At 39.3% G+C, this 12,453-nt stretch overlaps 2 protein-coding genes across 2 annotated transcripts in view; both read left to right on the top strand.

The window, feature by feature from the left end:
- Positions 1 to 12,453, top strand: part of LOC134213966 (uncharacterized) — a 408,814-nt gene that overhangs the window by 69,510 nt on the left and 326,851 nt on the right. The gene's annotated exons all lie outside the window — the stretch shown is intronic.
- LOC134217566 (zinc finger MIZ domain-containing protein 2) overlaps positions 7,042 to 12,453 on the top strand; it is a 223,613-nt gene continuing 218,201 nt past the window's right edge. The window contains exon 1 of the mRNA XM_062696343.1: positions 7,042 to 8,830. The gene's annotated coding sequence lies outside the window, so the exon portion shown is untranslated. The remainder of the gene's footprint in view (positions 8,831 to 12,453) is intronic.

The raw sequence follows: 12,453 nt of genomic DNA, 5'->3' as shown, positions 1-12,453 counted from the left end.
AAGTGAGTTCTGTGCTGTTAAAATGAACAGTGCGAACATTATTTTTATCCGCCAGATGTCACGGATTTACGCCAGGAAAACAAAAAGGCAGACCTGGACAGATGAACAGATGGCCGCATCAAAGCAAGCTGTCAGCGGCGGGATGTCCGTAAAGTCAGCTTCCGAGAAATTCAACATCCCAAGAGTAACTCTGGCAAGATGGATTGTCTGTCCAACCAAACAAAAGGGACTCGTTTCGAAGAAACCAGTGTTCTCACCAGAACAAGAAATAAAACTGGCAAACCATCTCTTGGATTTTGAAGCAAGGTTCTGTGGAGTGACCATGAAGGACGTCAGATTTTTGGCTTCCGAACTGGCGGTTAAAAATGGGTTAGAGCACACCTTCAACTACAAACATGAAATGGCTGGAAAATACTGGCTAGAGGGGTTCCCCAGGCGAAATACGCACAATTCATTCCGGAGGCCGGAGGCTACATCCGCTGCTCGAGCTATAGGCTTCAATAAACCGTCTGTGTACGCACAATAATGCGGACGAAACGGGGATCAGCACGGTAAGATTAACTCTCTTGCTAAAACAAGTTTGGTTGTAGGTTCCACCAAAAAAGTTGAAAAATCGCTGCTAAAAAGGGACGAGAGAGGGGCACATCAACCACTGTTGTAATGTGCATGTCCGCAACTGGCCAACATGTACCGCCATAAGTGATTTTTCCACGAGTGCGTATGCACGATTCACTAAAAAAAAGGAGCCCCGAATAGAACAAAAATCAATTGCAACCTGTCGGGATATATGATCTGCGACACATTCTTGAATTGGTTCGACAACTTCGTTAAACATATGAACCCCTCGGAACAGAACCCGGCACTGCTGATTATAGATGGCCATAGAACTATAGAACAAACAAAAAATCTATCGTTTGCAGATAAAGCTCGTGCTAATTTTGATACGGTCGTTGCGTTGCCGCCACACTGCACTAATAAAACGAAATCCTTGGATGTAGCTTTTATGGCGCCATTCAAAAGTTACTATGCAAGCGCTACAGAAAATATCATGCGTTCGAATCCGGGGCAAGTTATTGGTATGTATGATGTCTCGGAACTCTTGGGCGTAGCTTTCCCGACGAAAGCCGTGGGCGGTTAATCATGCTCATGTTCCAATGAGGATATTGTGGTTTGCACCGCTTGTAACTGAATTAATATTGATTGATTTTTTATTGCTAGATTGACATGAAATAAATGAATTTTTGTTTTGTAAAGTAACACATTATTTTTTTAACTAATGAACAGTGAATTTAAATAGTGTCTTCGTTTTAATCTCAATGTGTTCATATCACCATCACAATATGTTCATTTTGAAACCAGACCATGTTCCTTTTACCACCAAGCGATGTTCGTTTTATGTGCACCTTTCTATATAGTGCAGTATTTCATGAAATTTAAAATTGAGAAAGAAGTAATAGAATAGTTTTAACAAAACATTGTCGATATATATTGCAAGTGCATAGCAAACATTAGTTGACTGCCTTCATTTATGTATTTCATCATGAATATATTAAATTATTTGAATTGTTGCCCAAGGTTCATTTTACCACCTTTTCCCCTATACTTTAAGGGATTCCTGGTGGAATTTCAGAATGAATTTCCGAAGCAGTTTCTGGAGAAGATTTATAGAAGTGTTCTTGAAGTAATTTCCGCAGAAATCATTTGGAGGAATTCGAGAAAGAGAAGGTGGTAGAATTTGTGGAATATTGAATTTCAATAAGAATTTATAAAAAAAAAACTCCTGAAGACATTTCCGGTAGAATTTCCAAGGGACGAAGAATTACTGGTGGAAACTCTAGGGTATTATTCGTTAGAAAATTCTAAATAATACCTAGATATGTTTCAGAAGGAACTTTCGTAATAGCTCTTATGAGATATCTGGACTCCAGATACTTGCTTCAGGAGCTTCCGAATTGATTGAGGAACTTTCGAAAGAATTCCTGGAGGAACTTCCGGTCGAACTGTCTGAGGAACTTCCGAAAGAATTATTAAACAAACAATTCCGGGAAGAATTTTGAGTACGCGATGAATCGTATTTCGTTTAAGACGCGGATCGTTTCCGTGATCCGATTGAATTTGTTCTGTTTTGTGCGATCGGTAAGCAAACTAATCAGTTCTCGATCGATCGTTTTTCGTATGAGAGAAGCCCATTTTAGGGGCCATAAACATATTCTGGAAGAAGATTATCTATTCATCCCGTGGATTCGCAAAAGTGTCTATACTTTTGGATCCACCCCACCCATTTTTGGCCCTTCATACAGGAGTTTGATGAAATACAAACAATAATATAATCATTATCAAATCGATTGTCAGATACGGCCAGTGCTATCGGCAGGTGCGTTGCTACAATAGATGGTAGTATCATCATCATCATCATCATACACATATTATGTAAGCACTGATGACGTAAACACTATCGTTTTCTTACGCATCATTTAAATAAAAAATCTTGTGTATGAAAAAATCGTACATGGGAGGAGGGAGGCTTGAAAAACCCAGATAACTTGCTTACGTAATAAGTGTAAGACCATTTACCGTGTTTTCAACAGCGCACAGAATGATTGCGTTATCTCCCGAAACATTTTGATCTGCTTAGTGCGGTCGGTAAGTTAATTAATCGTGGTTTCGTTTGACACGCCAGTTCGATAGGAAGAAATGTGAGTAGGATATTTTAAATGCGTGTTATATACTTCCTATAGATCGCATCGCTTATCGGAGTGAATCCAGTAATAATATCCTTTGTAACTAATGCAATGTTCTCTCTCAAGACAATCTAGAGGAGCTCGGTCTCTAGTAGCAACGAGAGTCGAACTAACAATCATTTCCTTCCTATATGACCGCATTGACATGGCCGGCGTCGCTCATCGTCTTCTTCTCTACATTCTAACTAGAACTATCCTACGCATTTGCTCTTAAGGCTAACTGGTGATCCGTTATTGTTTTAAAGTATGTAAGTTTCCGATACGTGTACAATGAGGGCGAATTGCTAATCCCAAGCCCCATTCATTTGGTTTTCTGTACAATTTCGAAAGCTCAAGTCAATCGAGGCGTAGCAACTACAAGTTATACGGTCAAAATGCTCATTTTTATGCTCTATTCCGAGACAAGCTTCTGAAGTTGCACCTGGAGGAATTTCAGGGAGAATTCCTGGAGCAACTTCTGAAGAAATTTTCGTAGGGCTCCTTTAGAATTTCTATACTCCAGAAAAAATATAAAGGAAATTTGGAGGAGGAGAAGGAGGAACTTTTCGAGACATTCCAGAAGATTCTTCCCGAAGAATTTCTGTATTAGCTTCTGAAGAATAAATGAAAAAAAATACCAAATTTTTTTAACTTTATTTAGGTGTTTTTTTATCTTTAAATTAAGTGCAACACCAATTACCAACAAATTCTTGATGAAACTTTCGGAAGAATTTCAAAAAAAAACTTCCCGAGGAACTTCTAAAAAGTATTAAGAAACCTCCAGAGGAACTTCTGGAGTTATTTATTATAATTATTACCTCCAGAGGAATTCCCGGCGGAGCTTCTGGAGTTATTTCCAAAGGAATTCTCGTAGGATCTTTCGGAAGAATTCCTGGTGGATCTTCCGGAGGAATTCTTGGATGTACACCGGAAAAAATCACTGGAGGAATTCCCGGAAATAAATCTGAAGGTACTTCCGGAGGCTTATACGAAGAAATGTCCAGAGAAAATTCTTAATGAACTTCGCAACGAACACATAGACCTGAAAGAACTGTGGAGAATTTTCGACGCATAAACTTAGTTCACGCCGAACCACGCTGCCGATAACCAATGACGTGACGCCGCCAAGATGAGAAGCAGGTCATGTTCTAGTTGAAATGTTAAGCCATACATGAAAAAGAAGAAGAACATCAGCATCAAACTATTTTAGTGTGCATATAATGCGAAATAGCTCTATGAACTTGTGTGGACATGGTGAGTTAATTTCCGTCATGGAATACTTCTGAATCTGTAAATTTTCCTCACGTTGAAGCTTGTAAAACGATTTTTTCTGCAACCTTTATGACAGCATACGTACGTACTCTATCCGATATTGCAAAGAAAAAGAAAAATCCCTGTAAACATAACAAACTAGCAAACTGCTAAAGAATTGTGAGAATCGCTTAGAAGACGCCCGGGAACCAGCTGTTTGACGTCATGATTCTTATGATTTCTTCCCAACATGTAATTAGGTACAGGTTTCCCCTAATACAAGTTGCCTTATACACTTATACGTTTATTTAAATAAACGGAAGTGATGAAATTTGGCTAAAAGGTTTAGCAACCAGAAGAATCATTGCACAAATGTACCATGCGTCTCCATACGCTGTCATGCTTATATGCTGCTGCAACGCCGTTAAAGCGACAAAGGAAATCCTATTTTGTGACCAAAAAATCTCGGAATTTTCCCAATCAATCAATTAAGGCCAGTTACCAGTCGATTTTAAGGTCTAAAACCACAATAGCAACACATGAGCAACGCGAATACAAATTTACTGTCGACCATTGTTTTCAATCGATTTAAACTCGATAGCGAGTGAGAATCGTTCGATAATTGTATCTCGATTTAAACACTTACAGTTACTTTTTGAACTTATTTCTCTACAAAACACTAAAACACAATGCCAAACATCAGATTGAGCTTCATTGTTGACATTAAATGAAGCTAAAAGGAATCTACCATGGGCCCAGGCCAAAACAGAAGCGAACCGTCTCCAGGATGGAGATCTCTTACGTGGGAACCATGCACTCATTGGGGTGTTCAGGATTCATGGGTGAGTGAGTTTTATTTCCCGGAATTCAGTCAAAAACCGGGTGGAGAAAATAGAGACATTGCTTCCAAAGTATGAAAATTGATATACCATGCGTCTCCATCTATCGTTCAAACTAACATGTCTGACGCACAAGTTTTTAAAGACTACATACTAAGCGATAGAGTCGTGACGACAGTCGCGTATGTATGGAGGAACCTTAATATGATTATGTTTTCAATAATTGATCATATTTCGATCACATCATTCGTCATCACTGATACCTAGGGAATATCCCATTCCGAGTAGCACACATGTTGCACAAAAGTTACTGTAACCCCTTTACAACTGAATTTAGTTACATTTTAATTGCTGCAACCAAATCGGTTTTGATTGTGCTGCTAGGAATATATTATTTACAAACTCCGGCTTTTCATAACTTTCATAAAGATTAGAAAAATGTACCGGAGGAATAAACCTCTCATGAATTTTTGACAAAGACGGACTTAACTTCATGAACTCCTGAATTCAGTAATACATATGTTATGGAATTCTTATTCTATGATCTAGACATCGACTTGTGCTCCCGATTCACACTATGAAGTGCAAAAAACTTTACGAAAAGGTTTCCAGATATTGATAAAAAAAATTAACATATCGAATTGGCTCTAAACAATGAAAGACAAAACCCATTTTTTACAGGAAAGGGGTCATACACTTACTACGTGAGGACTTTTCATGTTTTTGAAGACCCTTCCCCATGTAAGATTTTTTTTCCTTTTTTTCACAAATATGTTTTTTATTTATTAGTGCGTAAGAAAACCTTCTTTCTCCCATAAGGCCTTGCGTATTTAGTGTACGGTTACAAACACAATTTAATTTAATAAAATGTCTCATATAAATAATTTAAATTACTCATTTTATTATCCTCGTGTTATTGTTCTAGTTCTCCATACAAATATGTTACCTACCTATCAAAAGTAAAACACAAGGCATCTTAACTTACATTTTCCACGAATCATGCTTTTTAACAACTAATACCTAACAAATATTCCCACGATCCCATTTAAAATTTTACGGAACGAAAAAAAAATCACAGCACTTCAAGTAATGCTGCATAATTCATTCAATTTGTTCAAATAAGAATGATAACCGTATCTTCCGAACAAAATTATTCTCCACCCGTTCTCCTCCTACGCTTCCCATCGCGCGGTACTTCTTCATCCAACGCCCATTCGTCCGCCACCTCCGGCAGCCTGCCAGCCAGCCAGCCACGAACGACATCAGGAAGGGTGCAGAGTGTGAGTTAATTTTCGCCGCTTCGCTCTCAATTTATCGAATTGCTCGCACGACACTCTCAATCGCAATCTCGATCTCGCTCGGACTACCGTCGCTATCGTTCCTTCCTTCACTGCCATCAACCATCTCCCAATGTGGGGGAGTTTGGCCTGAAACGCCGCCTTTGGGGAACTGGTTTTGATGACAAATCAACCTCTGGTATGATCAAAAATTAGAGAAATCCCTTTTCATTTGGAATGAAAGATTAGATAACAAACAAAAATGTTTGGATAAAAAAACATAAAATGACTGCTATTGTTCGTTTCTTATGTGCAATTGTATTTTACCATAATATGGTCAATTTAATTCTTATAGCACGCCAGCTTACCATCTTTATTTGTTTTTTGCATAAGGCCTTCGTAATAAATTATAAATTAAATCGGAAGTTTCAAACAATTTTCAACCTTTTAATTAATGAATTGTGTAACTGCTAATGCAAATTATGAAAACGTGTCGATTTAAATAAAGCGATATTTGAAGGATGTAGAGCTGGATAAAAATCGGTTAACTACAAGGGGTACATTTTGGACCTGCTTTTCCTGTACCGTATTTTTTTTTTCCTTGCCGAGTTCAGGTCCGGAGAAGTTTCGCATTTTTCCCTTTTGCGCCTTCTCGCTTCGTCGTTGTTTGCCACCGCTACTGTGTGGTGTCTGTCGTTATTATTAATATCACTAACAACAGCAAAAACATCGACGTTTTCCAGCTCTGCATGGACGACTGCCTTGTGGCGGTTGGCACTCATTCTCTCGTTTTGGCCTGATGCCGAAGTCGAACGGAGCTCTTGTTGCTTCCACCGTGAGTGACCCCCTTTACGATATTTGTATGTTCACGGTGCGGCTGATGTCGCTCGTCGTGTAGCCTTTACCGCGGTCGCTGTGACCGAGCCAAATATCAGACGGGCTGTTTAGTCTATCGTTTACCTCTCGACTTGACGCGCGACCTCCGGACGACAGAGAGATACGAGGAAGAGCGACTCACCACCAAAATACAGTCCCTCACTGCATGGGAGTCATATAGCTGTTTGGGCAGTGTGTGACAACAGAATTATAAAATAGGTGAAACACTGCTCTTGTGAGTCAATTGTTAAGTGGTGATTGTTTCAGAAATTTGTGAAGATAGTCTTTCGAAAAAACAGAAGACTGCTGCAAGGATTAGATGGAATACACAAATCCGAAGAATTTGGCAGCGATCTTGGAAAATACCAAGCAGAAGTTAGTGGAAGAAGCTCGAAACAACAAGTAAAAAAATATTACATCTGTCAGAATCGGTCCCAGACAACAGTTGTTGTCCTGTCGCGTTGTAGTCGATTGATACGAATCCTGTGTTTTGAAACGGTGCAATCCCAATCCAACGTGCGAGGAGAATACCGTGGAAGGATAGCACAAAACGAATGTGAAATAAAAATAGGAAACACATAAACGACGGGGAAGGATATCCGTGAATTTGTGTCGATGTAGTGACAAAGGGAAATATAGGCCTGTGTTGAAATAGTGTTGTGTCGCTCTACACGGGGTCAGAAATTGATAGAATTAGAGAAAAGAGGCGATGATTATTAGGGGATAATTAAGTGCATCGGTTCGAGCTCAACGAAGAAGGCATCGCATCTGATCCAGCTGTCTTCAGTGTGAATAGTTTCCTAACGGATTGAATGTGACCCGTTCGAAAAAGTTGTTGACGACAATAACCACAGTCGAAGAATTGACGACAGCAGCGTTAACAGCAAACACAAGGAAGAATAAGAATACCAACAAATCAAAATTCTTCGCGCCATTATCAGTGTTGTTTGACAAATCGAGTGCGAGCTAAATATTTATCGGCGTGACACAACGAAGTGAGCTAAACTGACGACTCGACACGCAAACCGAAAATCAAACCCCAAGAAGCAAGAAGAAACAACAGTAGCAAAGAAGGCGAAAAATGCAAAGGTAGGGAATGAAAACAAAGTGTCAACTAATAACATATTAGTAGGAAGAAAAAAAATAGATACAACACAGGTGCACAAAAAAGATAAGCGGAAAGAAGCTAAGTGTGTAGTGTCCGTTCAAGTGAAGCAAAAAATAAAAGAGGTAAATAACAGGAAAAAATCGCAATCAACGAAGCGGCAGTCGTGAAAGGTGAGTGTGTGATGTGCAAAAATAATAACAACAGCTCATGAGCGGTGGAAAGAGCTAGTGGCTGAAATAGATACACACGACAAAAAGGGAAGAAACCAAGAAAGTCCCACTCTCTCCGAAGTTTTTTACCTTTACAAAGCACAGTTCCAAAAATATAGAAAGAAAGTAAGCCTAAATCGAATTTGAAGAAAGTGATAGTCAGTGGTGAGCTCAGAAGAAAATCGATCAACACACAGAAAAGGAAGGAGAGGGGAGAAAAGTGTCATCCCATGTGCGCGATCTAAGCAAGCCGTGGCGTCTAAAAGTAATTGCCTGGTGCGGGGCCGGTGAGTGCGACCAACGCAGCGAAGCAGATCAATCCAGCTGTTGACCTGCTGAGACAACATCAACAAGACGCTCACGTTATAAGAAAAGCGCCACGGTGTGCGCACTAGCAGACAAATTAAAGGCATTTGTGGGAAAGTCCGCCCGCGGAAGAGGTCAAAAGACTGAAGCAAAACTGTCAACTCTATTTTCTGGGATTAGCATGACGCTGCGTCGAAGCGGTTGAATGGATTACCATCGATGCAAGCACTGACTTTCTGAACAGGTAAGCGCACTAAGAAGTAGGTGGTTGAGGTGCTTCTCCGGCTGAGGAGGTTACGTAAAAGCGAAGGATAGAAAGGGGGAGTAGCCTGCGAGAGCGGTGCTGTGCGGTGTGTGGTGACAGGTGTTTTATCGCGTGCTCAACGACAGCTGATAGTGGGACGCGAACGTAACTAACTGCCCACAGTTGGGTGCAAGGTGCCGATCAGGACCCGAGCGATGTTCTTTCTCGTCGGGCGTTAGCAGGACGGAGAATGTGGGAAGGAAGAAGGATAATGAAGGACACCTGTTTTCGGATGGTTTGGCTGGATCGAAGACAGACTGGGTCGTTTGGGTGGTTAACCGTAGTGGAAAGGAGTGTAGCGCATGGAAGCGTATCCAATTGAATGAGTTGGTTCCTTTATTGATTGGTAGAGTATTTCAGGGTAGGATGGGTTGCGATTAATATTTCCATCAAATGTGGGCAGAACATGTTTTAAGAACAATGGAAACAATGAAGAATATTCGCAATATCTACAATTAATTAACGAAAGTATGTTTATAAAAAATGGGAATAAAAAATGAGATAGTCACGATCGAAACAACTTCAAAGTACAACCAATCGGTTCCATTTATTTACTGATAGAAATATAAACTACATACTGGTTATTATACGATACTGTAAAACAACTGTGCCAAATGATTAAATACCTTTTTTTCTAGCTGAGCTTTATTTGTTTTGCTGTCGCTAAAACCTTGAAAGTACTTTCAAAAGTTTTCCTTAGTTGAAAATCGAATCATCAAATGATTTCTATTCAGCTCCTTCCACATCTTTCACACATAGGCACCATCAAAATTGTCCATCATGTTATCGAGTTAAAGATATAATATTAAAAACAAGTTGATTAAACATGGTATTGAGTAATACATCAAGTAGAGCCGTAACTACATCAGCATCAGCTGTAATTACACAGAAAACCAACATATGATGTTTGGGACTAACATCATCGTCAATGTGTAAATACTAGTGACTAAAAATTTAGCAATACCGGCGCCGGCCGTGTCCGAATGCAGGTCAATTGAGGAATGGGAAGGAAAATGTGGACGTGATATACGCCGATGAGTCATCCGCACTTCCACCAGAAATCACTGAGATATTGGATATAGGAATAGGGAGTGTGAAAATAAGCATTATTTATGAGATGTATAAAAAAAGGAACTGAAAACTAACGAGATATATGCTGCTTATGATCGCATATCAGTCCCATCTTTGCCGAATTTCCTATTCATATGGGACACATATGCGATTTTGGGTAGTATGGCTCTCCATAAAGTTGACTAAAATGTTTGTTATTCCGTGAAACTTTCCAATTCAAATTTAGTATCATTAAGCTTCCTATAAGTTTTTGAGGACATGTGAAGGCTCGAAACTCTTGGAAGTAAACTTCGAAGCATCCGAGTATCTTGAAATGAGTCTTCCGAGCCTCTTGAAACAAGCTTCTGAGCCTCTTAAAAAAAGGCATGAGAATTTTGAAATGACGTTTTTGAGCCTCTTGAAAACAAACTTCCGAGCCTCTTAAAGAGAGCCTCATGAAAGATGGAGGCTCCCGAGCCTCTTGAAATGAGTCTTTCAAGCTCCTTGAAAGAAGAATTTCAAACCCTCTGAAGGGGGGAAAGGAAGCTTTCAAGCCTTTTGAAAGGTGGCTTCTGAGCCTCTTGACAGAAAGCTTTCGTGCCTATAGACATGAAGCTTTCTAGCCTCTTCAGCCTCAGCCTCTTCAAAAGCAGCTTTCAAGCATCTTAGAAGGAGGCTTCTGAGATTTTTGATAACAAGTTTTTGTGTTTTTGAGAGGATACTTTCAAGCTCGTTGAAAGAAGAATTTTAAATCTATTAAAGGGACGCTTCCGAGTCCCTTGAAATGAGATCTACGAGCTGCTCAGAAGAAGGCTTCCGGAAGGCTTCGAACAAGGCTTTTTCAACGAAGCTACTGAGCTTTTCACAGGCTTTGATAAACTGATCGCATCGCCATACATATTATGTACAAAGTTTTGGAATCATAAACATAAAACAATTATCAAAACTAATAATAAGTTTTTATTGGAATGGTAATACTTCCGCCATTAAGTATTTTTATCCAAGGTACCCCTTGGGGCCAGCGAAGGTACCCCAAGGAGTACACGTACCCCAGGTTGAGAACCGCTGATCTGTATGTACAGTGCGACAATTCTATTGAATAATTATTAAATAGAGCCAATAACGGTATCATAAGAGACCGAGTACAACTTAAATATATACCAATCTCAACGGAATTGGATTTGCGAAACGCTCTCCTAGATTCACGTTGGTAAGTGTTCTTGCACTGTCAGAACATATGTAAGATTCTACATTTTGAATATAGCTATTATTACTCTACAAAACAGTCAAAGAAGAAGAAACGTTGAGCGATAGAAATAATATATGAAACAGGTGTAGGCAATGAGAAAATATAAAATCAGAAAAGAAATACAACGCAACGAAAAGTCCATAGTTTCTAATACGATTCAGTATTGCCTTCGCTCTCAAGTGTTTAGACATTAATCAGATTCGTAGGTAGATGTAGATGGACGGATGGTGGATTACAATTACAATTAACTTTCGGATATTTTTTTTACTGTATTAATATTGTCTTTATTAACGAGTTTTTCGGCCCTAAGCCGGTTTCCCTCGTATATTTTAACTTCTTACGAAATTGAAACTTGTTATACAGTTAACTCACCCTTACTCGATATTGAAGGGACCATCGAGTTAGAGAGGTATCGAGATAGAGAACATATTTATAAATATTTGGCCGAATGGTTTAAATTTGGTCCCTTATAAAGTGAAGTGAGAAGTGAGATGCTCAGAGTGAATAGTGAACAGCGAGAACTGAGAAATGAGAAAAGAGATGTTCGAAATGAGTACAGAGTAGTGAGTAGTGAGTTCTGAGAAACGGTAGTTAGTATTGAGTAGTGTGATGTGTGCAGTAATATGTGAGTAGTGTAACATGTATATAGAAGTGAGAAGTGAGATGTGATATCTGTAAACTGAGGATAGTAGGATATGAATAACTAGATAAACAGAAGCAAGGAGTGAGCAATGAGATAGGATAATTGGGTAGTGAGAAGTGAGACATAAGACATAAAGAAGAAGGAAGACTCAAAAGGGGAGATGATAAAAAAGAAGCAAACAGAAAAAAATCGTTTCCTCTGGTTTCTCGGATGTCAGTTTTCACTTCTCACTGCTCCTTTCTCACAATTCTCTTCCCACTTCTCATTTATCACTACTTACTTCTTACTTATTTCTTCTCAACTCCCTCTATTCACTTCTCGCTTCACACTTTTCACTATCCATTTCTCACTTCGCACATCTCACTTCTCACTACTACTTCGCACTACAAATGTCTCACTTCTAATATCTCACTTCCCACTTCTTATTTCCCATTCCCCACTACTCACTTCTTATCTCGAATTTCTCACTGCTCAATTTTAACTTCTCACTTCTCACTATTCATTTCCCACTTCTCACTTCACACATCTCACTTCTCATTTCACTTTCCACTTCTCACTTACACCTTCTTATATCTCACTTCTGACTTCTCATTTCTCACTTATTACTTTTACTTCCAACAT

This window comes from Armigeres subalbatus, chromosome 2 (assembly GCF_024139115.2).
Source record: "Armigeres subalbatus isolate Guangzhou_Male chromosome 2, GZ_Asu_2, whole genome shotgun sequence".
NCBI classification, from domain to species: domain Eukaryota; kingdom Metazoa; phylum Arthropoda; class Insecta; order Diptera; family Culicidae; genus Armigeres; species Armigeres subalbatus.
This window is presented reverse-complemented; position numbering and strand designations above follow the sequence as displayed.